Genomic DNA, 26,590 nt, shown 5'->3' with positions numbered 1-26,590 from the left:
AATAACAACTTCCCTTGCATCTTGTGTTTGTTGATTATTTAGACACATCTCTTTCCATCTGTTGGACTAAGGGATGTTTTCGTACGGCAAGTTAACTGTATTTTAAATTATTTCTTTTTGTGTAGGCACCAAGATGCTATTTCGGTGTCTGGAATAGTTTTCTAAATATGCAACGTAAACAGGAAACTTTCCCAAACGGCAAGATTCCTGTTTCAAAAACAAACGTAGGACCGTTACTAATTAAAAATCAAGGAGATTTTTAAGGTGCATACAAATACAACAGAGTTTGCATGATCCCCTCGCTTCTAAACTGATACTGTTATTACCCAGCTTAGCCGCGAGTCCGTAGAGGGTCGTATATGTGACATAGTATAACTGGTCAGCATTTCCAACCGGAATCTGCGAGTGTAAGTCAGACCTTCCTTGATCCGCCTTGGTGGGTCGGGTCGTGTCGTGTCGGGTCGTGTCGTGTCGTGTCGGATTTCCTCCTACCTGTGCGCGGCGCAGCTCTCGTAAATGTCGTTCCGTGCAGATTCTTCATTGGCGTATTGGATGTCTGTCAGTGGAGGCTAATTATCTGAAATTGCTGTCTATCAACTTTGGGGTATCTATTTAAATTAACGTTCAGAATACTGTAATATCACTTTTATTCCTCTCAGATCAATAATGAAACACTCGTGTCACAAACTACTCGTAACCGAGATCATGGCTACCATCGAACAAGACAGGAAGAGCTTTTAACGCCGACTGCCGACTTTGGCGCACAGTCCGTATCTCTTACTAGTTTCGTCACAGTCCGTGGATTTCCGAACAAGTTCGTACTTACAAAGATATGCATTTGTTATTGAACGGGTGTGAATTTTAAAGATGCAAAATTATGATAAATAGTGTTAACCATCCAGAGGCTCCTCGTAGTATTCATGTTGTAATAAATGACTTTATTAAATATAAATAAACACAATCGGTGACTTTGGCGCCACGATGGCTGACGCTTGTTGCTACGGTCCAGCGCCTAGCCCCACCCCACTACATGCGACTTATGGTCGCTTCGTCACCTAGCCAGCCAACGTGGGAAATGCTCTCCGATTCATGGCCGGCTACAGACTACAGCACTTCCTAGCTATCGCGAATACATCAATAAGACACAATTTATTAAAAATAGTAAAAATGTTTTCCACACGTAAGAGGCACCTTACAAATTGTTGTACACTTGAATTTCAGAATTTTTTACACGGGTTTTGCAGCAGTTAGAAACGTTAAACTTCATACGAGTTCAGATTGACAGTGGTATAAAAACACCGTTTTCAGATGTTTACATCTATAAAACGCAATGCCATACGTAACTTTGGAATTCAGAGCAGCTTCCAGTCTTCTTGAAATGGTGAAATACAGATACAGGTCCAGTATTGTTTTCAAGGGAAACTTTTACCACTCTTCCTGCAAAGTAGTGGCTAGTTCACGTAACAATGATGATGCACATTTCCCTCCAAAGGAGACCACGAAGACTCAATACTATTGAGATCTGCTGACTGTGGTGGCCAGGAGAGACGCGACCCTCCATTCTCGTGATCACGAACCCAGCCCTGAATGATGCGAGCAGTTTCACTGTCGTGTTATAACACGGCATCACCATTGAGGAACAAAAATTGTACCATGGACTGGATCCGATCAGCCAAAATGGTGACAATTCTTGGCAGTAATGCGATCTTGCGCAGTACCACTGGGCCAGTGGAATACCATGATTTGGCTGCCCAAATCAGCACCTAACGCCACGCCATGTTTCACTCTTAGCGACAAAGCTAGGTGGCGCATGGTTAGCACTCTAGACTCGCATTCGGGAGGACGACGGCTCAAACCCGTGTCTGGCCACCCTGATTTAGGTTTTCCGTTATTTTCCTAAATCGCTTCGGGCAAAAGGCGGGATGCTTGCCTTTAAAGGGCACAGCCGACTTCCTTCCCCAACCAAATGCGACCGATGACCTCGCTGTTTGGTCCTTTTCCCCAAATCAACCAACCACCCACGGCGCACACCCGACCGCAAGTTGGAAACAGCGTGAAACAAGACGCACCCTACCAAATTACTTTCTTCCATTGCTCCACAATCTAGGTTCTATGGCGGCGGCGCCATGTTTTCCCATTGAGGGCATTTTCATCAGTGACGAGTGGTTTCCCAATTACAGCTCGCCCTACAATCCCTTGCTACTTTAGTGCTGACAAGGTTCGCGCGTGCGGTATTTAGTTCTGCAGTGCTGTCACCCCCTTATTTTTCTTCAAAGTCCTCTCCAGTGATCGTCCGTCACGAACAATCGGCACACACTTTCAACATCGTTGTGACTTCCCTGAATGCGGTATAAATCTCCGATGCGTTGAACACCAATTCTATTACCTTGGTTACGGAAACACGTACCAGACAAGTACCAACAATTTCGCAACCGTCGATATCACTTAGCTCCGACATAGCGCACTCACAACTACAAAGACGCTGTTCTCACCACGACTAACACTTTTAACGAACGGAGAACATTGTACAGATGCTGTTCGTGGCCAAATACAGCGGCAGAAACTGCAGGTTTCGTTAGCATCTGCATTTGTTTTCAAGCACGCATTTTCAGCGACGTCTTCAACTTCTGTAGGTCTGCTGTTCAGGTACCGGTCTTTGCGAGAAACATGAAAAGCGTTGCACTGGAGTCACGTGACAGTTCTGATTTGATGTTGACTTGTGCAATACCATCTGGTCACCCCATAATGATTCCTACACTAGATCAATATGTGAAAATATTGTATACGAGCAGGTATACGAGCAGCAGAATGCTGTTAGTGGGGCGGCCACAGTTTGAGGTGTGGCAGCGTGAGCGAAGACTGCGCTACGCGTCCCCCAGGCGTCTGGGAATTTGGCGAGCGGCGGCTAATGGTGTCGCCAAACACAGCGGCGGCAGGCAGGGCTTCGATCCCCGCGGCCAAAGACCCCGGGCCGGGCCGAGGTCACGCTGACGACACCTGGCGCAGGCGACACCACAACAGGTCCTGTACTGACCGGGTCAGTCAGTGACGCGAAATCCAGGCAGCCGTGGCCCGCTTCTACACGAGCTGCACCCTAAACCCTATACATTACGCATCATCACCGACAACCACACACCACTGAGTATCACAATACTCTGGCAAATCTCAGTAGAGGTAACACACGTGAAAGAATGTTTGTAGTGGTTGCTATACTACAGGCACACATACACTACTGGCCATTAAAATTACTACACCAAGAAGAAATGCAGATGATAAATGGGTATTCATTGGACAAATATATTTTACTAGAACTGACATAGATCCTGAGAAATCAGTACCCAGAACAACCACCTCTAGCCATAATAACGGATTTGATATGCCTGGGCATTGAGTCAAACAGAGCTTCGATGGCGTGTACAGGTACAGGTACAGCTGCCATGCAGCTTCAACATGATACCACTGTTCATCAAGAGTAGTGACTGGCGTATTGTGACGAACCAGTTGCTCGGCCACCATTGACCGGACGTTCTTAATTGGTTAGAGATCTGGAGAATGTGCGGCCAGGGCAGCAGTCGAACATTTTCTGTATCCAGAAAGGCCCGCACAAGACCTTCAACATGCGATCGTGCATTATCCTGCTGAAATGTAGGGTTTCGCAGGGATCGAATGAATGGTAGAGCCACGGGCCGTGACATCTGAAATTTAACGTCCACTATTCAAAGTGTTGTCATTGCGAACAAGAGGTGACAGAGACGTGTAACCAATGGCACCCCCATACTATCATGCAGGGTGAGACGCCAGTATGGCGATAACGAATACACGATTCCAATGTGCGTTCACGGCCGTGTCGCCAAACACGTATGCGACCATCATGATGCTGTAAACAGAACCTGGACTGATCCGAAAAAATGACGTATTGCCATTCGTGCACCCAGGTTCGTCGCTGAGTACACCAACGCAGGCGCTGTTGTCTGTGATGCAGCGTGAAGGGTAACCGCAGCCATGGTCTCCATGCTGCTGCAAACGTCGTCGAACTGTTCGTGCAGATGGTTGTCTTTCAAACGTCCCCATGTGTTGACTCAGGGATTAAGACGTGGCTGCACGATCCATTACAGCCATGTGGATAAGATGCCTGTCATCTCGACTGCTAGTGATACGAGGCCGGTGGGATCCAGCACGGCGTTCCGCATTACCTCCTGAACCCACCGATTCCATATTCTGCTTACAGTCGTTGGATCTCGACTAACGTGAACGTTTCACCAGTCAACGCCGGTCAACTGCTGTTTGTGTACGAAAATTAGTTGGAAACTTTCTTCATGTCAGCACGTTGTAGGTGTCGCCACCGGTGCCAACCTTGTGTGAATGCTCTGAAAAGCTAATCATTTGCATATCACAGCATCTTCGCGTCTGTAGCACGTCATCTTCGTGGTGTAGCAGTTTTAATGGCTAGTAGTGTACGAGGAGTGCCCAAAAGAAACAGAACTTATTTTTTTAAACTTAACTTATCCACATTTTAACCACGAACCATCAGACCCTTCAAACTACTCTACATCTTCGTCTACACAGATACTCCACAAGCCACCGTACAGTGCTTGGCGGAGGGTACCACTACTCATCAGTTCCTTTCCTACCCATTCGCAAGTAGAGCGAGGGGGAAAAACGAGGCCTCCGCACGAGTCGTAATTTCTCCCAACTTCATAGTCCTTACGTGCAATGCATATTTGTGACAGTCGTTCGGCAGTCAGCTTCAAAAGCCGCTTTTTGAATTTTTTCAACAGTGTTTCTCGAAAAGAAAGGCGCCCTACCTGCAGGAAACCATCTCTGTAACACGTGTAGTTGTTACCGGTAGGTTCTAAGTCTAGCATCCCGCCTCTGAACTGCTTCGATGTCTTCCATCAGGCTGACCTGGAACGGATGCCGAACACTCGAGCAATAATCAACAATAGGTCGCACCACCGTCCTATATGCCGTCTCATTTACAGGTGAATCATTCTTACCTAAAATCCTCCCAATTGAACCGAAGTCGATCCTTTGCCTTCCCTACCACCGTTCTCATATGCTCGTTCCATTACATATCGCTTAGCAACTTTGCGCCTAGATATTTAAACAACTTTAGTGTGCCAAACAGGACACTGGTAACAACATATCCAAACATTACAGGTTTATTCGTTCTACTCATACGCATTAATTTACATTTTTCCACATTTAGAGCTAGCTGTCATTTGTCACAGCATCTGGAAATTTCATTTACGTCGTCTTTTACACTACTGCCCATTAAAATTGCTACACCACGAAGATGACGTGCTACAGACACGAAATTTAGCCGACAGGAAGAAGATGCTGTGATACGCGAATCATTAGCTTTCCAGAGCATTCACACAAGATTGGCGCCGTGGCGTCACCTATAACGTGCTGACATGAGGAAAATTTCCAACCGATTTCTCATACACAAACAGCAGTAGACGGCGTTGCCTGGTGAAACGTTGTGATGCCTCGAGTAAGCAGGAGAAATGAGTACCATCACGTTTCCGACTATGATAAAGGTCCGATTGTAGCCTATCTCGATTGCGGTTAATCGCATCGCGACATTACTGCTCGCGTTGGTCGAGATCCAATGACTGTTAGCAGAATATGGAATCGGTGGGTTCAGGAGGGTAATACTGAACGGCGTGCTGGATCCCAACAGCCTCGTATCAGTAGCAGTCGAGATGACAGGCATCTTATCCGCATGGCATTAACGGATAGTGCAGCCACGTCTCGATCCCTCAGTCAACAGATGGGGACGTTTGCAAGACGACAACCTACACGAACAGTTCGAAGACGTTTGCAGCAACACGGACTGTCAGCTCTGAGACTATGGCTGCGGTTATCCTTGACGCTGCATCACATACAGGAGCGCCTGCGACGGTGTACTCAACGGCGAACCTGGGTGCACGAATGGCAAAACGTGCATTTTTTCGGATGAATCCAGGTTCTGTTTACAGCATCATGATGGACGCATCCGTGTTCGGCTACATCGCCGTGAACGCACATTGGAAGCGTGTATTCGTTATCGCGATACTGGCGACTTTGAACAGTGGACGTTACATTTCAGATGTGTCACGACCCGTGGCTCTACCCTTCATTCGATCCCTGCGAAAACCTACATTTCAGCAGGATAATGCACGTCCGCATGTTGCAGGTCCTGTACGGGCCCTTGTGGATACAGAAAATGTTCGATTGCTGTCCTGACCAGCACATTCTCCAAATCTCTCTCCAACTGAAAATGTCTGGCCAATGGTGACCGAGTCACAATACGCCAGTCACTACTCTTGATGAACTGTGGTGTCGTGTTGATGCTGCATGGGCAGCTGTACCTGTACACGCCATCCAAGCTATGTTTGTCTCTATGCCCAGGCGTATCAAGGCCGTTATTACAGCCAGAGGTGGTTGTTCTTGGTACTGATTTCTCAGGATCTATGCACCCAAATTGCGTGAAAATGTAATGACATGTCAGTTGTTGTATAATATATTTGTCCAATGAGTACCCGTTTAGCATCTGCATTTCTTCTTGGTGTAGCGATTTTAATGGCCAGTAGGGTACGTAATTAACTGGTGCGTCATAATCTCTGCATTACTGCCGCCTCTTTCAGTTCTGAATGTCACACTCAATACGACAGAACAAAAAGCAAGTTCGACGTCCCGACGACGAGGTCATTAGAGCGCTGAACGGGGAAAGGTGTATACCAACGTTTGCCTTCTACGATTTAGGGGAACCGCGGATGGTAGTACAAGAGTCCATAGTACGGCACCACCTGTCCCTGTTACAGCTGAACGCTTGAGTAGGGGATCGTCCGGTTCGCGTGTATGTGATCTGATAAGCCGGTGACTCGGGGTCGGCAGCCACGTGTTGCTCTCAATTGTGGAGGACCCTGATGTCGCCACGCCCACGCCACCCTCCAAATATTTACCGCCGCCGGTCGCTGCACTTAGTAAACAGCCTCAGCACGGCACACACAATACCTCGTTCGTCGACACTTTATCGCGGACTGCACACCTGTAATCGAGGGCAGCACAGGAGCTAAAACTAAGTTTTTCCGGGTAGGGCTCTGTTATTAGGTAAGGAGCATGTAGTGGGACGTGAAATTGAAGCGTCACCCATCCACCAGTGCCAGCCCAATTTGCTGGTGAATGTAAGTTTAATTTAGTGCTCTGTTTAGGTATTTTGTAATGTTTATAATTGTTGTGAATTATATGAAGTTTTGTATTTTTATGTTTCATGTACGGAGAGGGTGGCGCAACGAACGGAGACAGCATCTTCGCTGCCGGACCAGAGAGAAAATTGCTGGCCACTATACGTCGCGGGTCGACAGCCAAAGAGCAACAGAAGATCCCGAAACCGAGTTGTTGCGTCGTGCTTCTAAAAACTGAAAAAATAAGAATTTGTAATGTTACTACAACAATGACGTCATAGGAAGTTTAATCATGTTGTAAGTGTTCAGTCGTATCTTGTCAAGGCTCAGGTTCACGTCTATATGTAGTATATAGGAAGATAATAAACTAGTGTATACTACAAAAGTTTAAATACGTGTTCCGAGAATTTATTTATGAAGAATTATTGATTTATTTGCAAGATTATTAATTTCGACAACGTTCAACTTGAGTTTGAGTCTTAAAAGTTTATTCAATGTGGTTTTAATATTTATTAAAGCAGATTCTTGCGTTAATATGTCTGAGAAGAACAAATGACATTTAAATTGAAAAAAAGTTTGGGCAAACCAATTGGACTGAGTGACGTAATTCTGCGCATACGACTCAAACGATGATGTTTTAATTACAGTTTCGTTCAAGAACGATTCAGCGACCACTTATAAAAAGAGAGTAAATAATTCTGAAGTGTTTTGTAACTGACGGTGACGAAGTCTGCACATGGTCATATGTCAAAAGAAAACCATTTATACAAAACTTACGTCGTTACACTACAAGCAATCTCCTTGTACTGATATTCCAGGTCCTGAATTATTTCCGTCACACTGACCGTCACTGGGCGGTTTAAAATAACCCTTCGCTTTCATTAGTGCGCAGAATCGTCTATGAAGTGATTTTAAAATGAATTTCTAGTACGAGGAGCATTACTTGCTAATGCAACACTTATTTCTCGCGCAGTTGCAATTGATAAAAATACGAAATTTGCTGTGGGAGATTGGTGAAATATTCTCGCTTCATCCCCTGTAGTTTCATGAAGTTCCGATGGGCGGAGGCGCAGAAAAAAAAAGCACTCCGTCTTCAGGCCACGAGTGGCCTACCGGGACAATCCGACCGCCGTGTCATCCTCAGGGGAGGATGCGGATAGGAGGGGCGTGGGGTCAGCACACCGCTCTCGCGGTCGTCATGATGGCATTCTTGACCAAAGCCGCCACTGTTCGGTCGAGTAGCTCCTCAATTGCCATCACGAGGCTAAGAGCATCCAGAGAAATGGCAACAGCGCATGGCGGCCTGGGTGGTCACCCACCCAAGTGTCGACCACGCCCGACAGCGCTCAACTTCGGTGATCTAACGGGAACCGGTGGATCCACTGCGGTAAGGCCGTTGCCGGCGGCGCTGCATGTAGCCGTCAAAATGGCCTCTGCAATGTAGGTGCACGCAAACCAGAGAGCTGCCATTGAGTTTCTTTTGACGGAAAAACCGAGCATCACAGATATTCATAAGCATTTGCAGAGTTTCTACGGAGACCGGCAGTGAACAAAAGCATGGCGAGTCGTTGGGCTAAGAGTGTTGTCATTGCAACAAGATGGCGCAAACCTGTCAGATCTCCTACGTCCCGGCCGGCCGTACAAAGCTGTGACGTGCGAACACTATCAATCGAGGTAATCGACGAATCACTGTCAAACGCCTCGCTGCTGAATTGGGCGGTCTCTGTTGGTAGTGCTGACACACTACTCCACCAGTTCGGGTAGTCAAAGGTGTGTGTCCACTGGCTTCGTCGCCGACAAACAGAAAATTATGAAGAGCAACGAAGGCCGCCTATACGGAACTGCTTTCGGGTTACGAGACTGATCGTGATAATTCGTTACAGCCAATGAAACATGCGCTCGTGACTTCGAACCGGGAACAAAACGGCGATCCCTGGAGTAGTGCCACATCATATGTTCTCAAGAAGAGGAAGTTAAAATCCCATCCTCAGACGGTGAAGCTATGGCGACGATCTCCTGCGACTATGTTTGATATCCTCCATCATGGTGCAACGATCAACTCTGAAACGTATTGTGCTATCCTCACGTCATTGAAGAAAGGACCCCAGCGATCCCGTCGGAAAAAAAGAAAAAAGTTCATGACAACGCAAGGCCCCTCACAACTCAGCGTACCCGTGAGGTGGTCACTTAACTCCACTGAATCCTACAGCCTGGATCTCGGACTTTCATCATCCACCGGCTGCGGTGGCCGAGCGGCTCTAAGCGCTCAGTAAGGAACCGCGCGACTGCTACGGTCGCAGGTTTGAATCCTGCCTCGGACATGGATGTGTGTGTTGTCCTCAGGTTGTTTAGGTTTAAGTAGTTCTAAGTTCTAGGGGACTGATGACCACAGCAGTTGAGTCCCATAGTGCTCAGAGTCATTTGAACCATCCATCTTCCAACTGTTTGGCCCGTTGAAGGATTCACTCGACGGTAAGCAGCACGTGGATGATAGGGACGCTGTTGATGCAGGAAGACGATGGCTCCGACATCGACTAGCAGAATGGTACCGTACGGGCATATAGCACCTCCCCGTAAGACGGTGTAAGGCCGTTGCACTGAAAGTAGATTACATTGAAAAATGGGGCTTTTTAGCGAAAAGAATGGGCAATAATATGGGGTATTGGAATCCTGAATAAAACCAATCTACACTACTGTCCATTAAAATTGCTACACCAAGAGGAAATGCAGATGATGAACGGGTATTCATTGGACACACATGTTGTACTACAACTGACATGTGATTACACTTTCACGCAATTTGGGAGAAATCAGTACCCAGAACAATCACCTATGGCCGTAATAACGGCCTTCATACGCCTCGGCATTGAGTCGAACAGAGCTTGGATGGCGTGTACAGGTACAGCTGCCCATGCAGCTTCAACACGATACCACAGTTCATCAAGAGCAGTGACTGGCGTATTGTGACGAGCCAGTTGCTCGGCCACCATTGACCGGACATTTTCAATTGGTGAGAGATATGGAGAATGTGCTGGCCAGGGCAGCAGTCAAACATTTTCTGTACCTAGAAAGGCCCGTACAGGACCTGCAAAGGCCCGTACAGGACCTGCAATATGCGGCCGTGCATTATCCTGCTGAAATGGAGGGTTCCGCAGGGATCGAATGAAGGGTAGAGACACGGGTCGTGACACATCTGAAATGTAACGTGCACTGTTCGAAGTGCCGTCAATACGAACAAGCGGTGACCCAGCCGTGTAACCAATGGCACCTCATACCATCACGCCGGGTGGTAAGCCAGTATGGCTATGACGAATATACGCTTACAATGTGCGTTCACCGCGATGTCGCCAAACACGGATGCGACCATCATGATGCTGGAAACAGAACCTGGATTCGTCCGAAAAAAAAAAAGTGACGTTTTGCCATTCGTGCACACAGCTCCGTCGTTGAGTACACCATCGCCGGCGCTCCTGTCTGTAATGCAGCGTCAAGGGTAGCCGAAGCCATCGTCTCCGAGCTGATAGTCCATGCTGCTGCCAACGTCGTCAAACTATTCGTGCAGATGGTTGTTGTTTTGCAAACGTCCCCATCTGTTGACTCAGGGATCGAGACATGGCTGTACGATCCGTTACAGCCACGTGGATAAGATGCCTGTCATCTCGACTGCTAGTGATACGAGGCCGTTGGGATCCAGCATGGCGTCCCGTATTACCCTCCTGAACGCACCGATTTCATATTCTGCTAACAGTCATTGAATCTCGACCAACGCGAGCAGCAATGTCGCGATACGATAAGCCGCAATCGCGATAGGCTACAATCCGACCCTTATCAAAGTCGGAAACGTGATGATACGTATTTCTCCTCCTTACACGAGGCATCACAGTAACGCTTTCCTCATGTCAGCACGTTGTAGGTGTCGCCACCGGCGCCAACGTTGTGTGAATGCTCTGAAAAGTTAATTATTTGCATACCACAGCATCTTCTTCATGTGGGTTAAATTTCTCGTGTGTAGCACGGCATCTTCGTGTTGTAGCAATTTTAATGGCCAGTAGTGTTCTTTCGGAGAAAGACTTGTTGCATTAATTGGTGAAATGCGCTCGTATAATATACCAAATTAAAATTTGTGGGTCCTAGTCCAAACGCTCATCAAATCGTACAATCATAAAGAAATAGGAAGTCCTGGTGTGATTTCATTAGTAGTTCAACAGTAACGAATTGTGTGTACGTCGATAGGTTATATTACGTAATCATTACAAATGGCTACACAGCCGAGACTGCACGCCAATAAAAGCAAGATAAAGTGATGTTTTAATACACTCCATGCCAGCCAGCGCGCCAGAATAATGTTTTTGTTGCGGTTGTCTGGATTCCGGAGACTGGTTTCTTGCCGCTCTCCACGCTAATCTGTCCTGTGGAAGCTGCTTCATTTCCGAGTAACGACTGCAACCTACATCCATTTGAGCTTGCTTAATGTATTCAAGCCCTGGTCTCCATGCACAGCTTTTACTCAACACACTTCCTTCCGTTACCAAACCAACGACTTCGTCATTCTTCAGGGTGTGTCCTATCAACCGATACCCCTTTTTTTAGTCATGTTGTGCCATAAATTTCTTTGTCCCTGTGGCGCAGGAAACGGTCCGTGTGGAAAGTGACTGGATGTTGTGTGGGCGTAAGCTCTTAAGCCAATGTAAATTACTTTATTAAACATTATTAACAACTCAGAGCGAGCGCACACAAGACAAAAAATTGGCCAGATGCGAGTAGGTCTCGCGCACTGGGGGTTCCGCACGAACGTAATTATGTATAAAAGACTGTTCCTCCATCTCAGGATTACACGGTCCCATGGATACAATGGGTGAATTTTAAGTTTATAGTCGGATAACAAATGAAGATTTTTCTTTTGATATAATTATAAACTAATAATTTTCTGAATTTTTATCTTTGGTTGTACTTTGAAACCTTTTTTCTTGCCAAATTTCATGATTCTTCGCCAAAGGGAAGCACCATAAATTTTTGAAGAGTGAGTTTGCGAGCATCGAAATATATGACATAAATGGCCACATTCTGTGACTGCACTGACTTCTAAGGTTCACTTTCTTATATCACCTAGGGACCGTAGACCTTGATTATTTTTGTTGAGGTCTTCAGTCCTGAAACTGGTTTGATGCAGCTCTCCATGCTACCCTATCCTGTGCAAGCTTTTTCATCTCCTAGTACCGAGCGCAACATACATCCTTCTGAATCTGCTTGGTGTATTCATCTCTTGGTCTCCCTCTACGATTTTTACCCTCCACGCTGCCCTCCAATATTAAATTGGTGATCCCTTGATGCCTCAGAACATGTCCTACCAACCGATCCCTTCTTCTTGTGAAGTTGTGCCACAAACGTCTCTTCTCCCCAATCCTGTTCAATACTGCCTAATTAGTTATGTGATCTACCGATCTAATCGTCAGCATTCTTCTGTAGCACCACATTTCGAAAGCTTCTATTCTCTTCTTGTCCAAACTATTTATCGTCCATGTTTCACTTCCATACATGGCTACACTCCATACAAATACTTTCTGGAATGACTTCCTGACACTTAAATTTATACTCGATGTTAACAAAATTCTCTTCTTCAGAAACGCTTTCCTTGCCATTGCCAGTCTACATTTTATATCCTCTACTTCTACCATCATCAGTTATTTTGCTCCCCAAATAGCAAATCTCCTTTACTACTTTAAGTGTCTCATTTCCTAATCCACTTCCCTCAGCATCACCCGATTTAATTTGACTAAATTCCATTATCCTCGTTTTGCTTTTGTTGGTGTCCATCTTATATCCTCCTCTCAAGGCACTGTCCATTCCTTTTAACTGCTCTTCGAAGCCCTTTGCTGTCTCTGACAGAATGACAATGTCATCGGCAAACCTCAAAGTTTTTATTTTTTCTCCATGGATTTTAATACCTACTCCGAATTTTTCTTTTGTTTCCTTTACTGCTTGCTCTATATACAGATTGAATAATATCGGGGAGAGGCTACAACCCTGTCTTACTCCATTCCCAACCACTGCTTCCCTTTCATGTCCCTCTACTCGTATAATTGCCATCTGGTTTCTGTACAAATTGTAAATAGCCTTTCGCTTCCTGTATTTTACCCCTGCCACCTTCAGAATTTGAAAGAGAGTATTCCAGTCAACATTGTCAAAAGCTTTCTATAAGTCTACATATGCTAGAAACGTAGGTTTGCCTTTCCTTAATCTTTCTTCTAAGATAAGTCTTAAGGTCAGTATTGCCTCGCGTGTTCCAGTATTTCTATGGAATCCACACTGATCTTCCCCGAGGTCGGCTTCCACTAGTTTTTCCTTTCGTCTGTAAAGAATTCGTGTTAGTATTTTGCAGCTATGGCTTATTAATCTTATTGTTCTGTAATTTTCACATCTGTCAACACCTGCTTTCTTTAGACCTTGCTATGAGACTTTAAATTTAACTTGACCGTGTAGCCGTTCCTGAGGAAAGGGATTGTGAAAAAACAGACAAACACAGAGACAAAGTTATCCTTTAAGATTTGAATTAAAACAGTCTTGGTTGCAACTTATTCTTTTATTAACAACCAGTATCGCCTTCGTGCGACATCTTCAGATTGTCGACAATGAAAGCGAAATGAGCAAAACTTAGGGTATGGTCTTAGCTTGCACGATTCTACATGTGAATAAGCAATTGTTACTGACCAAAACTTTTCCTTTTACAACATTTTAAAAAATCATAAAACGGCTGTGTGATAGACTGCAGAACGCGTCTAATCAGACGAACCCGCAGAGACCTAGTAAAAAATAACCATATAATGACGTGTATATGAGGGGTTGAACGCTAAATAATCAGACTGAACGAGACATATCTTAATAAAGTCGTACCAACAAGCCAGAATGGTGCAATGGTAGGACCACACAAGTAAGTGTACGGCAGTAGCACTGTGTATTGTATTTAAGTGTGTACGTATGATACACGTGCAGTCCATGGTGACAACGCGCGCTGTACAGGCAGGAGAGAACGTGCGTGATTTTCTAGTCCACGGTACGTCCCCCAATTCGATTCAGCAACTCCTTATCATATTACCGTCCTACACAAGTAATCATCAACATTCTTCTCTATATCCATATTTCAAAAGGTTCTGTTCTTGTTTCAGTATCCTGTTAACATTTTACCTCGGTATCAGGTCAAATCTCAGACAAATATAAACACAGTACAGAATTTCTGACATTTTAACTTATAATCTTTGTTAATCAGTTCCTCATTTTCAAAAACGATTTTATTACTATTGACAGACCACATTTTATATCTTCTGAGCCGTCGTCAGATATTTTACTGCAAGAAAATAAAACTCGTCTACAAGTTTTGGTGTATCATTTCGTAATATAGCTCCCTAGGAGTCACCTGATTTAATTCAACAACGTTGCATTATCTTTGTTTTACTTTTCTTGATATTCACCTTATATCCTCTTTTTCAAGACACTAAATGTTTTTACACATGAAATGTGTGCAGTTGCTAATATGGACTACTATCAGCAGTAGAATGGAAGCAAAATTTGTGCCGGACCCGACTGTAACTCGAATTTCCCGCTAATCTCGAGCGGTCGCCTTAGCATTAGGCTATCCGAGCACGACTCACTGCCAAAAAATGAATCAAATGGCTCTAAGCACTATGGGACTCAACATCTGAGGTCATCAGTACCCTAGACTTAGAACTACCAAAACCTAACACACTTAAAGACATCACACACATCCATGCCCGAAGCAGGATTCGAACCTGCGACCGCAGGAGTCGAGTAGTTCCAGACTGAAGCGCCTAGAACCGCTCTGCCACCGCGGCCGGCTACTGGCCCTCATTTCAAGCCTATACGTATATATAAGCCGTTTCTGGGCACCAGCAAACTGAGAATCACTGGAAAACCCGTTGTTAACTGTGTGATTCGTTCTAATAAAATAATGAGAAACATCATTTTCGTGGCAAAAGAATTATTGTAACTTGTGTATTATTAGAGTATTCATTTTGAAGGCAGCGACACACTGAAGATCCACCCAAAAATGCATTGTTCTTAGTACAATTTGTTATAATTAAATTTCAGTTAGTAAGATATGTACGATTAAGGTTTTCAGCAAGTGATAACATGATACGATTTAGTGTCAATGCTGTGTTGTTGGTTTAGCAGCCTCGCGGGATTAGCCGAGCGGTCCGAGGCGCTGCAGTCATGGGCTGTGCGGCTGGTCGTGTGTGTGTGTGTGTGTGTGTGTGTGTGTGTGTGTGTGTGTGTGTGTGTGTGTGTGTGTGTGTTAGGTTTGGACTCCATTGAGAACTCGCGTAAATGACTTCAACGCTTTTCACTATTTATGGCCGGCACGGTAGCTCAGCGTGTTCGGCCCGAGAGCTGTATAGCCTCTGTAATTAAAAAAAACTGAGTAAGGGTCAACAAAACTAACTTTAACGGATGTCATGTGACGTCCGCAACGAGAAAACACGAAGATCAACAACGAACAAAATTTCTAAAAAAAATTTAAAAATCCTAAATGAGTAGCGTCACTGATTTACATGAAGTAGTATGTTTGTGCAGAGTTTCGCAACTCGACACTTCCAAATTTGTTTTTCCTAACATTTAAGTTTTTATTAGATTCTGATGATTATTAGTTTAATGTAAGTATATACAATAATATTTGATGTTATGTAAACATAACTTCGTCTTGACTTAGGACAGTTTACACTACTTGTATAAAGATATTTTGCTCCTTTTTCTTTTACGCTTCGCAATTCACATGTTGCAAAGATTCTGCTACTCGGTAGGAACAGTGATCAAGTAATGCTGACCCTAACGTTTTACTAAAATGTGGTAATGATGAAATAATGCTTTTCTAATGTGGAGAAGTATTGCAAATTTGTATCGCACTGTTTGTAATGGAACTTTTGTAAGTCTGTGTCATTAAGTGGACACGGTACTTTCCTTATCGTGGACGATGGAAGAAATGTGCGTTTTAATAGATCTAACGCGGGAATTTTACGCGCGCCCATTTAGTGGACAGTGTGATATACGAACCAGAAACACCCCGCAACTGCCGCGTGAGTGCGTTGTGACCGCTTATACTACGTTGGGGCCCACGTACCGTATGGACAAGTCGCATCATTTCTGAGCGTTCAACAGCCCGTTGAACTTAGCACTCTCAACAGTGACGTTCGACACCACGGCCCGTGTGCCGACGGGTTAAGGGTGAGGACGACACAGCGGCAGGTCGGCACCGTTGGGCCTTTAATGTGGGCTCCAAACCACAGAACTTGGCATTTTTTCGCACGTACAAATTATAACTAGAGGTGAAGAAGGTGACAAGGGGCAGCAAAAGATCCTAGGAACGAGTGAGGGTTAGAATCTTTAATATCTGCAGTGTGGACTTACCGACAGAGCCGAGCTACCGTCGTAAATGGAGCAATAAATGTCGCATCACAGAGGGCGACAGTGGTTCACGGTCGGAGAGAGAAGGCGATATGCTAATAGACAGCAGATACGGGGTTACAACACGGCCGCCACTGACAGGAGTCTGCGCTCAAGGCGAACCGGTGAGGCGAGTGAGATAATTCAGGCGCTGGGGAGCTCCTAAAAAACGATAAGGAGAGCCAAAAGGAAGGGCGCGCTCTCAAGGCTCCAAGGCGCCCGCCGCCTGCCTTCATTAATCTGATTACTGCGACGGCGCGGGCGACGCCGCGTACGCATATCTGCGTCTCATCGCTTGTAAGGCGCTCGTCTCTCCGTCACGATCTGTGTTCCCGCCCCCGCGATTTTCCGTGGGTGGTCAGTTACATCTGCGTCTGAACTCCGAAAGCCACCTTACGGTGTGTGGCTGATGGTCCACATTATTCCCTACATCCGCCTCTACAGGTTGGCGCACGGAATGTGCTACCAATTGTTTCTTTCACAATTTACGACACACATATATCCCGCTGGGATCTCTGCAGCAGTACCAGCAGAGCTTGGAAAAACAAGTGAGTTACGAAATGACGTGTAATTCACGATACTGCCGCTAGGAGACTAGTAAGCAGCAATGGCTGACAATGGAAGGTGTCTTATTTGAGAATGACTTCATACAAAGTGGAGTGAAATCAGAATTTAGACAAAATCTTGGGAGATTGGGGCTCTTCTATGGAAATAAAACGTCCTTCCCATTACAGAGCTTTGTACCACGTCTTTCCATATCAGATGGACTTGCATCAAAACTTAACCTTCAAGCAAAGCCTGTGGAACCACCCAACCTGGAAGCTGGTGCACAGATACAGCAGATGATAAATGTTGAATGTGTGGAAGATTTTATAGATGCCCCAAGTATGAATATCACCATATATAACAATGTGCACCAGAAGTCAACAATAACACTTCCACAAACAGTTAATAAGTTCTTCGAACCAACTGAAATTAATGGTGAATCATTTTTTGCACGGTGGAAAACCTTGGTGGTAACCAACAGAGGTCCCAAAAAATTTTTAAAGCCTCTGCACCAATGGATCTGACAGCTGTTCCGACAAAGTTGGCGGGTTTTGGAATGCAGTTACTTGATGTAATAGACCCCAATCTTGATAACTTTGTGCGTGTGCGTGTGCGTGTGCGTCGTCCACACGAGGACGCATCAAGTTGAAGTATTTAACTGTAGGATTATTCGTTGAATATATCTGATTTAACTAACTCTGTAAACTTTATGTTTAGTAGACAGTCACCTCTGTACGACGTACTGACATGGCTGGCAAATTATTCTAATAGATTTTGAGTCCGCACCTACCGCAGCAGTCTTTGGAAACAGCAACGATCGGCAATTATGTTACTTTTTCATGAAACGAGAAGCCTCGTTGTGACTCAGAGACGTTTTCGACAACAGTTTAACACATGATGGGTCCCTTGTGAGAAGACCATCCACAGGTTGTACGATAAATTTTTACAGGAAGGAACAGTATTCGAAGCGAAGCGACCTCGCCCTAAGCCTGTTTGTTCGCCGGAGAATATTTAAGAGGTACGAGTTGCTGTACAGAGAAGTCCCGGGTAATTGTGCAGAAAGGCAGCAATGCAACTGGGAATATCCAGACGCTCCGTTCAACGCATTCTTAAAAGTGACATCCATATGTACCCATACAAGATGACCTGTGCACAGAAGCTCAATGAAGAACACAAGTAGCAGAGACTACTGTTTGCTCAGTGGGCGGAGGATAGGGAAGAAACTCTCAACAACGTTTGGTTTTCAGACGAGCCGCATTTTTATTTAGACGGTGTGGTTAACAAACAAAATATACGCTTTTGGGCCACTGAAAACCCACAAGTTCTTCGTGAACGACAACATTATGCTCCGAGGATTACAGTGTGGGCAGCAATTTCCAGTCGCGGACATATTGGACCCTTTTTCTTTGAAGAAACTTAACAGCGAGCGTTATTTGAGCATGCATCGCAATAGCTTCATTCCACAGCTTCTTGCTACTGCCTTGCCCTTCAACACGCAGTGGCTCATTCAAGATGGAGCAAGGCCACATACTGCAAACACTGTGTTGGAGTCTTTACACGAGCATTTTGACATGCGGCAAAGGAAAACATTTTACCGAAACGTCCACGTGATTTAATGGAGCTCAGAAGACATTCTTCAAGCTTGCAGTGAAATTACGGAAGACATGTGCCGTAGTGTAATCACCTAACTTCAGCGTTCGTTTGAAGTAAGTCAGGAAACGAAATGCTGGACATATTGAGCATGTGCTGAGTTAAAACTAATCTCCATAGACGACTCTTCATTGTAGTATATGTTCCTTTCAGATTGAATTGACAAAGTTTATCCCAAAACAAAATGGTAAAACATTTCGTGCGCCACCTTGTACATTTATACTCCGCAAGACACCCAACAGTGTGTGGCGCAGGGCACTTTACGTGCCACTGTCATTACCTCCCTTTCCTGTTCCAGTTCAGTGGTTCGCGGGAAGAACGACTGCCGGAAACCCTCTTTAATTTTACATTCGTGATCTCCTCGGGAGGTATAAGTAAGGGGAAGCAATATATTCGATACCTCATCCAGAAACGCACCCTCTCGAAACCTGGACAGCAAGCTACACCGCGATGCAGAGCGCCTCCCTTGCAGAGTCTGCCACTTGAGTTTGCTAAACGCGCCGCTCTTCTTTGGATCTTCTCTATCTCCTCTGTCAACCTGGCCTGGTACGGATCCCACACTGATGAGCAATACTAAAGTATAGGTCGAAAGAGTGTTTTGTAAGCCACCTCCTTTGTTGATGGACTACATTTTCTAAATGAATCTCAATCTGGCACCCGCCTTACCAACAATTTTATACGATCATTTCACTTCAAATCGTTCCATGCGCAGACTCCCAGATATTTTACAGAAGTAACTGCTACCAATGTTTTTTTTCCGCTATCATTGAGACAATAACGCCGTCTTCGAAGCAGGCCGAAGATTTGACATTTGCTCCTTTAAGCGGACTGAAGTTTGGTAACACACACACACACACACACACACACACACACACACACACACACAGAGAGAGAGAGAGAGAGAGAGAGAGAGAGAGAGAGAGAGAGAGAGAGAGAGAGAGAGAGAGAGAGAGAGAGAGAGAGAGAACAGGCACAATTCAGGCTGCGAGGCCTTAGCTAGATAGCTCAGTCGGTACAAGCAATGCGCGCGAATATTATGTATGGCTTAGAGCCCCGTTGCAGCACACAGTTCTAATCCGACAAAGTTTGACGACAGTGCATGCTTCGCTGCAGGGTGAAAGATTCTTGCTGGTATGCTACTGCTCTGGACGAGAGACGAAAAATAGGATACTTGGTTCGAAGCACGACAATCCACGCAAAAGGAATGCATCAATTGTCAGAGAGGATGAAGGCAGTGGGGCATTTGTAGCGAAGCTCTACGTGCAGCCTTAGCAGGTCGCAACCCGCAATTAGGAAAATACCTGTTATATTCCCTGTGCAGGCGTGTCACGCCGCTATTACCTTTGTAATGAGGCCGTTTGTAAGAGACAAAGTAACGTCGAAGACAGTCATTGAAACTAGGCAACTGCAGCCTGCAAGCTGCAAGCTGTGGTGCGGTTCATGGAACTATTCAGACACTCAAAATATCCTTCATATTCAGTTGAGAGAAAAATTCTCTATCAGACTTCTGCTATATGCATCCGTTTAATTCTGTCCACCGGCGTATCGGACCACGGTCTAAGATAATTTTTAACCGCTTTGAGAAAAAATCTAGCTTCGTTTGGATGTGACGTGCAAGAAAACACGTCCTGGAATGTTTTTGAAACGCGCCACATTTATGTTTGAAACTTGTGCTGATGTGATCAAATTTTGATAAACGTATACAAATACATGTAACTAATGGTCGGCTTTTTGTTTTTTGACTGCTTCATCCATCGCTACGATATAAGCAACATGATTCAAATGGGAATAAAGAAACTCGCCCGAGTCAACAAAAATCTGTATCAGTTGCCGAGCTATGGCGGTCTAGTGTCAAAATAATTACAGAATAAAATTTGGGAACCTGAATGAAAAATGCTCCTACCATAGCACACAAAGAGATGTCCTGTACGGAGTTGGGTATTTAGAAGAAAGGAACTAGCTTTTCGACTTATCTGGCAATTTCAAAGGCACTGAAATCTAAACAGCTTTATGTATTCGCGGCTTTTATTACTTTTTTTTTTTCAGGTTAAGCCTACTTCTCTGCGCAGTAAGCTCTGTTAGGTGCAAGGTGTTGGCACACTTCTTGCAGCTTGCAATTTACAGGCTGAAGTATGAGCCTGTGCCAAAAATCCGAAAGATTCACCAGTAAAACAATATACTACATCATATGACAAACGTATATTTGTAATAGCTAAAAACCTTTTCCTGTGTGTGTGTGTGGGGGGGGGGGGGGGGGGTGGAATTTCTAAGGAAGGATTTCCCCCCCTCCAAAGAGGAACATTTCCCCCAACCCTAAACACACCCTGTGTTACGTGTATGGTGAGTAATGTATGAACAATTAGATACAAATTTATGTGCTTCTGTAGAGTGGGGTATACACACACAAGCACAAGTACCCGCGAGTGGCTGTGCATCTATAATAGGAAGCATCCCAGAGTGGGGATGCATGCATCCTGAACTTTAATGGAATGTTGTGTCATATTGCACGACATGACAAATGCCGTGTTGGATGACATGATAGCCTGTGTCACGTTACACAACATGACATCGTATATCACGTTACTTTACTTGATAAGGTGCATTATATTAGACGATAACGGAACTACCACTAGCAAGGAAAACGCGGGCATCTGCCGAGATTTATTGATTTAAATGCCTTTGAAGCTGTCAGATAAGAAAAGCTAGTCCTGTTTTTTACATATCGAACTCTCCCCAGGACAGTTTCACCTCTGTTACACTACGATAGGAGCATTTTTCATTCTGGTCAACTGAGAGTGTTTCATATTTTGACTTCTTCCACAGGCGTGAGGATCATTTCTAACAGGGTATGTAGAAGGAACTTGAGCATATCTCCACTCTAAACATGTGGGCGTTGCACCTAATGTCCCTCTATCACTTCAAAAAATCGCAACTTGGAAACTATTAGAGGTAGATAACAATCTTTTGTTTTAAAATGTTTAGCAGCTCTCTACGGTTTTTTCCTTTGTTCTTTTGCTGTAGATTTGACTTGCAGTTAAAAAATGGCGACAGACCAGGAGAAGGCGGGATGCGTCACCTGGTATGTAGAATCCGAATCTGTGACAAAAGGTACTGCTTAATTATAAACACCAGTATGGGGGCTCCAACGGCAGTAGCAAACATAATGGCCGGCCGGGGTTGCCGAGCGGTTCTAGGCGCTACAGTCAAAATGCGCGACCGCTACGGTCGCAGGTTCGAATCCTGCCTCGGGCATGGGTGTGTGTGATGCCCTTAGGTTAGTTAGGTTTATATAGTTTTAAGTTCTAGGGGACTGATGACGTTAGATGTTAAGTCCCATATTGCTCAGTGCCATTTGAATTATTTGAACCAAACATAATGTGGTGGTTTGAAAACTCTAAACAGACAGACAGTGACGCCCCCCCTGTGTCTCAAGAATGTGTTGACAAGAGTGCACACTGCGTTTCAACACAGCCCCACAGAAGTCAGTTCATGGCGCATCAAGCGAATTGCAGGGAGGAAGATCAACTGTCGAAGTAAGGCCTGGGAAGAGGAGATTAGTGATCAACGTCTTGTAGACAAAGGGGTCATTAGAGATGGAGCACAAGCTATGTTTAGGAAACGATGAGGAAGGAATTTGGCCGTACCATTTCAGAGGAACCATACCAGAATTTGCCTGAAGCTATTTAGGGAAATCACGGGGAACCTCAACCAGGATGGCCGGACGCAGGTCTGAACAGTCGAAGTGTTGCACAAGAGGTTACGCATTTTTGTGTACGAAGTCCCCAGCATTGCAGCCAAATAATCATCCACTGCAAAATGCAATCACGTTTTCTATGCTATCCACCACTGAGCTGACAACGATGGCCTGACTTTTCAGATGAAGCGGCGATCCACATTACTAGGCATATGAATAGCTATAACACTAGGATTTGGGGCTCTGAAAACCCACACAGCACACGTGAACAAATCTGTGGTATCATGAAACTTAGTGTTTGGTGTGATCTAATGCACGACAGAGTGATACTCGGCTTTCTTCGCAGAGAAAATCATAACGGGAAATGTTAATCTGGACACACTGCGTCCAAAACCACTATCTTCTCTGGTTTCAGCTCTTGAGCAAGAATAAACTGTATTCCTCCACATACGTTCAGATATCTGACGAAGTGTCCTCAGCTGAGTTCAAGCCATCAAAGGGGAAAGGTGGACACACCCCACATTAACTCTGCCGTCCGGGCGACACCACAGTGGTGTTGCGCGCGAAATAGCGGTCAAGGGCCGGCGACAGCACTTCAGTATCTTTTGCATTCTGTCGGTGTTTTGTTCAGGTAACAGTAAGTTACACACGTCAGCAAGTTTTTTGTTATTATAAGTACTTGTGCCCTTTCATCATGGCGGACGAAAGACACAACAGGATTATTTACGATGAATGCGTAGACGTCTTGTCTGACGCTCCGGACGACTTGGCCGATTAGGAAGAACACACTGGATATCAAAAAGATGAAACTGAAGCAGAATCGTAGGAAGATAGTGAAATATAACCAAGAAGAATTCGGCGAACGCTAAGGTTGCCAACTGATTCGGATGAATCAGACGAAGAAGACAGACTATGATTTACTGAGGACCAATAATAAATTTGAACGATCCCAGGGTCCAAACATATTTCCCAAAGATACACAGAGCGTCGAGGATATCGTAGAATTATATATTGGGAACGATCTAATTGAATATATTAGCAACGAATCCAACAAGTACTACAGTCAAAATAGAAGAAAACTGGATTTTTAAAAAAATACCAAATTTGTCAACGTTACGGGACCCGAACTAAGAAAATGGTTTGGTCTTACTATCCTTATGGGAACTGTAAAAAAAGGATGGATCGATGATTTTGGTCAACGAATCCGTTGATTGACACACCGATATTTAGCAAAACGATGAGCCCGCAACAGATTTCGACAAATATTTTTACATTTTTCCGACAACAACAATAAACTGGATAATGCCGACCGGCTTGTCAAAGTGCAATTCGTAATTGATTATTCTTCCAAAAAGTTTAAAGAAACGTTTAATCTAAGTCAAAACATCTCAAATTGAAGGAACGATACCATGGCGTGGACGGCTAAATTTTAAAGTTTACAATCCGTCGAAAATTACGAAATACGGCATACTCATTCGAATACTGTGTGATCCGAGTACGGGATACATTTCCTCATTCAAGATGTATTCCGGCGCTGGGTAGCCTTTAGCAAAAACAGTGATGGAACTACTAATACCTTGTGATAGAAAGTGGCATCACCTCTGCATGGATGATTATTATAACAATATAGAACTTGCAGAAAACTTACTTGCAAAGAAAATTAGAGTTTGTGGAGCGATACGGCAAAACAGAGCATTTCAGGAGAATTAAAGGGCGCAAAACTAAATGTGTTTGAAGCTTGTCATCCATGGACATCTGACAAGCGGTCGGCGACAAGCCAAGTAATCGGAACTAGTGCTGCCGTCGCCAGGCGAATAAATTTGTACGAGGCGTGCAGACAACGAAGTGCTAATGTGAACTAGGAGGTGACAAGATAACTTTTGATCAATTGTATTACGGATCGCGCGTCTTCCTAACTTCGAATGTGAAGTGTTAAAAAAACGACTTTTTTGCCATCCAGTTCAAGCGACTAAGGGTAACCTGAAAGAAGATGGAGGAACAGGAATCTCTAGCGTGGGCAGATTTTTCGCGTCCTCCCGGAGAACGTACGTTCAGTACCCCGAAGAATGACGAAACGGAAAGCCAGCAGGTCCGGCAGGAATTCGTCAAGTAACGCTCTGTCCTACCGGGAATTACGCGAAGGTCAAGGTCACAGTGGGCGGCGATGCTTCCTGGCAACCAGTTTAGCCTTCTCCTTGGCGCCGAAACTAACAAGCTTACTGGACTCCTTCCTTGAATACGCAGGCCACTGGGAACAGGTTGGCAATGACCACTTCCAGCAAACTGCGTTGGCGGGCTTTTGGGAGCGCTTCGGAGGAATCGCAGAGCTCAGATATGGACGGACAGAAGAAGATATGCGCGAACTTGAGCAAGCCTCCTCGGAATATTTACTCTCCTGCTACTGTACACACTCCCATGGCGAATCTGCAGTTAATGTGGATTCCTACAGGAAGATTTTTTCTCTAACCATTCTGTCCACATTAGGAAGAAAATAGGTTTCCTCTTGAACAATACTACCTTAACTGTTGCAGAGAAAGGACGTGCATTATTTTGAAAGTTCTGTTTTCAATACGCTTCGGGCCTAAACAGAAAACGAAGTTCGGTAAATCCTCAGTTTTTGAACCTAATCCTTCCTCGTAGCACACTTCTCTGCAGAATTTTCGTGGTTTGGTGCCTTTTGCTGGATTCTCCTACTGATATCTATGTTGTTGTTGTTGCGATCTTCAGTCCCGAGACTGGTTTGAAGCAGCTCTCCATGCTACACTATCCTGTGCAAGCTGCTTTATCTCCCAATACCTACTGCAACCTACATCCTTCTGAATCTGTTCAGTGTATTCCTCTCTTGGTCTCCCTCAACGATTTTTACCCTTCACGCTGCCCTCCAATACTGAATTGGTGATCCCTTGATGCCTCAGAACATATCCTACTAACTGATCCCTTCTTCTAACGAAGTTGTGCCACAAACTCCTCTTCTCCCCTTCCCCCCCCCCCCCCCGTTCTATTCAATACCTCCTCATTAGTTATGTTCAAATGGCTCTGAGCACTATTGGACTTAACATCTGAGGACATCAGTCCCCTAGAACTTAGAACTACTTAAACCTTACTAACCTAAGGACATCACACACATTCATTCCCAGGACAGGATTCGAACCTGCGACCGTAGCGGTCGCGCGGTTCCAGACTGAAGCGCGTAGAACCGCTCGGCCACCCCGGCCGGCACTACTTTGTGATCTAACCATCTAATCTTCAGCATTCTTCTGTAGCACCACATTTCGAAAGCTTCTATTCTCTTCTTGTCCAAACTATTTATGGTCCACGTTTCACTTCCATACATGGCTACACTCCATACAAATACTTTCAGAAAAGACTTCCTGACACTTAAATCAATACTCGATGTTAACAAATTTCTCTTCTTCAGAAACGCTTACCTTGCCATTGCCAGTCTACATTTTATATCCTCTCTACTTCGACCATCATCAGTTATTTTGCCTCAGCATCACCCGATTTCATTCGATTGCATTCCATTTTCCTCGTTTTGCATTTGTTGATGTTCATCTTATATCCCCCTTTAAAGACACTGTCCATTCCTTTACCATTACGAATCACTCGATTTTCGAAGACCCTCCTGTTCACATAGGGGTCCCTGCTGTCGCGTTGTCGTCCTGGAGAGGAGTCGGTCATCGAGAGAATGGCTGTCGTCTCCTCACACCCATCTTTACTCTATTTTTCCCTACTGGCGTCCCGGAGCTTTACTTTTCGATATGCCAACTGCACTTCTAGAATGAAATTTTCACTCTCCAGCGGAGTGCGCGCTGATATGAAACTTCCTGGCACATTAAAACTGTGTGCTGGACCGAGACTCGAACTCGGGACCTTTGCCTTTCGCGGGCAGGTGCTCTACAAACTGAGCTACCCTAGCACGACTCACGCCCCGTCCTCACAGCTTTAAATCCGCCAGTACCTCGTCTCCTACCTTCCAAACCTCACAGAAGCTCTCCTGCGGACCTGGCAGAAAGGATATGCGGAGACATGGCTTAGCCACAGCCTGGGGTTGTTCTTCCAGAAGTGCTAGTTC

General features: G+C 45.0%; 1 protein-coding gene and 1 pseudogene across 3 annotated transcripts in view; both read right to left on the bottom strand.

The window, feature by feature from the left end:
* LOC126335294 (uncharacterized) overlaps window positions 1–26,590 on the bottom strand; it is a 640,152-nt gene that overhangs the window by 248,111 nt on the left and 365,451 nt on the right. The window lies entirely within an intron of this gene.
* On the bottom strand, window positions 8,456–8,573 carry LOC126337330 (5S ribosomal RNA; annotated as a pseudogene).

Source organism: Schistocerca gregaria, chromosome 2 (genome assembly GCF_023897955.1).
Source record: "Schistocerca gregaria isolate iqSchGreg1 chromosome 2, iqSchGreg1.2, whole genome shotgun sequence".
NCBI classification, from domain to species: Eukaryota; Metazoa; Arthropoda; class Insecta; order Orthoptera; family Acrididae; genus Schistocerca; species Schistocerca gregaria.
Note: the sequence above shows the minus strand (reverse complement) of the source record. Positions and strands in the feature narration are given on the sequence as shown.